We start from the raw sequence: 5538 nt of genomic DNA on the forward strand, positions 1-5538 counted from the left end.
GAAACCCCTGCCTCCAGGGAAGCAGTTCTGTGATCAACGCTATCCTAAATCAACAGCTGGCGGAGGGGTCTCGGTAGCTCAACTTCCTTTAGGATATTATAGGCTTACGATGACGAATTATATCTTCTGCGGAGTATTTAGCCCGAAAAAATAAATAACAATAAAAAGACTTCGTGTAGCCGTCGCACATTGATGAATTTCCATGCGAGCGTGTTACTCCATTACAGAAATGGAGTTGGGTGAATTAAACCGGATGCGTGCCTAGCATACGCGCCGGCGAATATGTTTGCTGAATTAATAACGGGCTTTGTGGACGAGCCTGTGCAGTTGAGTGGGGGCGGGCCTTTTACCGGAGTCTGTTGTCCCCGCAGTGCGCAGCTGTTTGACAAACACTGTATCGCAGTGTGTTTATTGTGGCGTAACGAACGTCGTGGGGCATTTACGTACTCAAATTTTATTCTATTAAATACGCGTTCCAATAACAGCTTCACTTACTTGTAGGAAAAATTAAATCTTTAGGTATTTCTATGTATAGATAAGTGAGTATGAACTACCACATTGTCTAGCATTCACGGACTTACACGTAGGCTTTCTAAATGGCAGGATGCTTGGATTTGGGAGTGATAACATGCTGAGCATTAAGAAGATAATGATTTTCAATGCTTTTGTTCACCAAATAGTCCAAATTTAACATAAAAATGAGGAATAGTATTCGTGATAACTAGAGATCTGAACCGAGTTTCTAGTAATCTCTTCCAGTCTGTTCGTGGTGATACTGCCTGAAAAACCTACTCGGATTTCAATTGTTGTCATCCATATATTCCTCAGAGACAGTACGATCTTCTCGTACTGTAGTTCTTCTGCAAGGACCTGTACCTACTCTTCTTGCCACACTATTGTTCTGTCGGTATCATTTGTTCTGGATTCATTATACCATAGGTAACTGTCTATGGCATCTGTTGTTATCATGCCCCTAAATTCCTCATGGCAGTTATTATGTCTGTCTTAATGTTCTCTCGGGATTCTGTGTTGCTCTCTCCATCTACAAAGTTCCAAATACAACCAACGACCATCGGTTAGGTAGGACGGGCCCTCTGGCGGTCATGTTCCTCTAACCACTTCTCGCCTATGAGTAATTCTGGCGTTAGTGCAAACAGAGGGCGCTGATTATGTGAAAAACTATGTTTCCTTTCATTGTGGCTTCTTTAGCGATTTGCTTTATAGTTTTTTAATATTATTCCGTGCTCATTCAAAGGTGTTTATATGCCAACTACTATCTCTTAACTCTTTGTCTTTTTTACAATCTGACTTTTGTCCTGTTCTACTTCATGGCTTTTTATTACTGCATTGCCTCTTATACGTTATACGCTCATTACGGACTTCAACTATTGTATCCCCCTTTATTTTACGCTGTTCAATTAATCATTGAAAACTAGTGTATGCCTACATTAGCGACATCTTGTGGCTACTGTACGGCAGCTTGTTTTGAACACTAGTGCTACTGACAACGAGTCGTGCATATGATGTTATATAGATATATATATATATTTGATGATGCTGGTGCTGATTTTGCATTCAACATTTGACGATGCCACTATGGCTGCAGTACATTAGGATTTTGTTTTTGAAAATAGGTACGCCTCTTCATACTTACAGCGCACAAACGCATATACTGGGTGATCGATTGATCGTGACCGGGCCAAATATCTCACGAAATAAGCATCAAACGAAAAAACTACAAAGAACGAAACTTGGGTACCTTGAAGGGGGAAACCAGATGGCGCTATGGTTGGCCCGCTAGATGGCGCTGCCATAGGTCAGTGGGATATCAACCGCGGTTTTTTAAAATAGGAACCCCATTTTTATTACATATACGTGTAGTACGTAAAGAAATATGAATGTTTCAGTTGGACCATTCTTTTCGCTTTGCGATAGATGGCGCTATAATAGTCACAAACATATGGCTCACAATTTTAGACGAACAGATGGTAACAGGTAGGTTTTTTAAATTAAAACACAGGACCGAGGTACGTTTAAGCATTTTATTTCGGTTGTTCCAATGTGATACATGTACCTTTGTGAGCTTACCGTTTCTGAGATCGCTTGTTGTTACAGCGTGATTACCTGTAAATATCACATTAATGCAATAAATGCTCATAATGATGTCCGTCAACCTTAATGCATTTGGCAATACGTGTAACGACATTCCTCTCAACAGCGAGTAATATGCCTTCCGTAATATTCGCACATGCATTGACAATGCGCTGACGCATGTTGTCAGACGTTGTCGGTGGATCGCGATGGCAAATATCATTCAACTTTCCCCACAGAAAGAAATCCAGGGACGTCAGATCCGGTGAACGTGCGGGCCATGGTATGATGCTTCGACGACCAGTCCACCCGTCATGAAATATGCTATTCAATACCGCTTCAACCGCACGCGAGCTATGTGCCGGACATCCATCATGTTGGAAGTACATCGCCATTCTGTCATGCAGTGAAACATCTTGTAGTAACATCGGTAGAACATTACGTAGGAAATCAGCATACATTGCACCATTTAGATTGACATCGATAAACGGGGGCCAATTATCCTTCCTCCCATAATGCCTCACCATTCATTAACCCGCCAAGGTCGCTGATGTTCCACTTGTCGCAGCCACCGTGGATTTTCCGTTGCCCAATAGTACGTATTATGCCGGTTTACGTTACCGCTGTTGGTGAACGACGCTCTGTCATCGTCTCGTAATTTCTATTGTGCCCAGTGGCAGAACTGTACACGACGTTCAAAGTCGTCGCCATGCAATTCCTGGTGCATAGAAATATAGTACGGGTGCAATCGATGTTGGTGTAGCATTGTCAACAACGACGTTTTTGAGATTCCCGATTCTAGTGCAATTTGTCTGCTACTGATGTGCGGATTAGGCACGACAGCAGCTAAAACACCTATTTGGGCATCATCATTTGTTGCAAGTCGTGGTCGACGTTTCACATGTGGCTGAACACTTCCTGTTTCCTTAAATAACGTAACTATCCGGCGAACGGTCCGGACGCTTGGATGATGTCGTCCAGGATACCGAGCAGCATACATAGCACACGCCCGTTGGGCATTTTGATCGCAATAGCCAAACATCAGCACGATATCGACCTTTTCGGCAATTGGTAAACGGTCCATTTTAAAACGGGTAATCTATCACGTAGCAAATACCGTCCGCACTGGCGGAATGTTACATGATACCACGTACTTATACGTTTCTGACTATTACAGCGCCACCTATCCCAAAGCGAAAAAAGTGGTCCAACTAAAACATTAATATTTACTAAGATGGTATCTGTTATTTCGGACATGTCCGAAAGAACAGATACCATCGGTGACGAAGCAGCTAGTTAGAATGAAATTATAATGGAATGAACACCCTTAGCTGCTTACAGGCGTTGACATACGTCAACGGGGACACATTTTCATCTGTCCCCGTTGACGGGGACACATTTTCATCTGTCCCCGTTGAGTCGAGTTAAGGCTCACCAGCCACTTGACCATCTTCTTCTGTGCGAATGCACAAACAGCAAACAGTGCCCGAACTCTTACGGGAATCGGCAACGCCCCGGAGTAATGAGTATAATGGGCGGGGGAACTACAAATGTAGTGCGGGACAATACGTTGAGAATGTGGGTTTGGCGGGAGGTGTGCCAGAGATAAATCCCTGCAGTCGCGCTATCCTCTGTCCCCTCGGTGGCTCAGATGGATAGAGCGCCTGCCATGTAAGCAGGAGATCCCGGGTTCGAGTCCCGGTCGGGGCACACATTTTCATCTGTCCCCGTTGACGTATGTCAACGTCTGTAAGCAGCTAAGGGTGTTCATTCCATTGTAAAACATTCATATTGAAATAAAAAGTGGGGTTCCTATTTTAAAAAAGTAGTTGATATCCGTTTGACGTATGGCAGCGCCATCTAGTGGGGCAACCATAGCGCCATCTGGTTTCCCCCTTCAAGCTAGACGAGTTTCGTTCTTTGTAGTTTTTTCGTGGATGCTTATTTCGTAAGATATTTGGCCCAGTCACTATAAATGGACCACCCTGTATATGTCAGTTGTACTTCTCATTATGGTCTATTTATTGTTCTTAAGCTGTAGACAATCTGCGAGTGTATTTGGTTTCTTTTCCGGTTTTTGCTGCAGATCTGATGATGGTCATCATAGACGGAAACCGGTAATCTGTTACCTACCTTGGCCTCACCATTGACCATCACCTCACCTGTATCGCTCAACTCCGCTCCATCCAATCCAAAGCCCACAGCTGCCTCCGCCTCCTCAAACTCCTCTCTGGCCGGACACGGAAGTTGCACCCCTCTACCATACTCCACACATACAAATCATTAATCCATCCCATCCTTTGTTATGCCAGTACCGCCTGGATATCCGCCTCCCCCCCCTTCCCCAAATTCTATAAGTCCTTCCAGATCCTCGAGTGTCATGCACTCTGCCTCGCGTTCCGTATAGGCTTCCCGTCACCCATACGGATCCTGTAAGACCTCATTCCTTCCCACAATCTGCTCCTATTCCTCAAACATATCCTCATACTCTGCACCTCCCGCCGCTTTGATCCCCCTCACCCCATGGTTGCTCCTCTCAAATCCCTGCCCCCTGCCATGCCTTCACTGTTGTGTCCCCCCTACCCTCCATCTCTACACCCTCCAACCCCTTTCCCAAGGTGACTTCTGTCAACTTCCCCTCCTGGATGATGCCCTCTCTCCCTCTATTTATCCCTCCTATCAACTCTGATCCTCACCGCCCTCCTTTCCTCTGTCCTTTCCCTGGGCTCCATCTTCCCCCCTTCCATCCTGTTTTCTCCCCATCTAACTTCTCTCTGCCTTCCTTCTCCCCCCCCCCCCATTTCTTTTGTATTCCCCTCCTCTGCCTTTCCCAATACCTATCGCGTCTACCCAGCACCCCCTCTCCTTCTTATGGGTCATCTGCCTCCATCGGCTACTTCCCCCCTCCCCCCACTTCGTTTTTCCTCTCCCTCCCCCTCCCCCCTTTTCTTTACTATCATCTGTCCAGGTTCCCCCCAACTGCCCTCGGCTGTGGTATGTCATATTTGTGCCAACTTTTTAGTGCAGTGTTCAAGTGAATGTTCAGTGTCGTTCATCTTTCCAAAGTGTTGTGAACAGAAATCATGCTGTCGCTGGGTGTGAATTTTGTCTCTCTTGCTAACAGAAACCAGACTGTTGCTGGGTGTGAATTTTATGTCTCTTGCGAACAGAAACCAGACTGTCGCCGTGTTTTTTAATTGTCTATTATTTTACCTGTCTGCTTCATATGTACACTCCTGGAAATTGAAATAAGAACACCGTGAATTCATTGTCCCAGGAAGGGGAAACTTTATTGACACATTCCTGGGGTCAGATACATCACATGATCACACTGACAGAACCACAGGCACATAGACACAGGCAACAGGGCATGCACAATGTCGGCACTAGTACAGTGTATATCCACCTTTCGCAGCAATGCAGGCTGCTATTCTCCCATGGAGACGA

General features: G+C 45.2%; 1 non-coding gene across 1 annotated transcript; it reads left to right on the plus strand.

The window, feature by feature from the left end:
- The first annotated feature begins 3727 nt into the window (after positions 1-3727).
- Trnat-ugu lies at positions 3728-3801 on the plus strand. The gene has a single exon. It is a non-coding gene; the product is annotated as a tRNA-Thr (tRNA).
- The last annotated feature ends 1737 nt before the right edge of the window (positions 3802-5538 follow it).

Source organism: Schistocerca americana, chromosome 3 (genome assembly GCF_021461395.2).
Source record: "Schistocerca americana isolate TAMUIC-IGC-003095 chromosome 3, iqSchAmer2.1, whole genome shotgun sequence".
Taxonomy (NCBI): domain Eukaryota; kingdom Metazoa; phylum Arthropoda; class Insecta; order Orthoptera; family Acrididae; genus Schistocerca; species Schistocerca americana.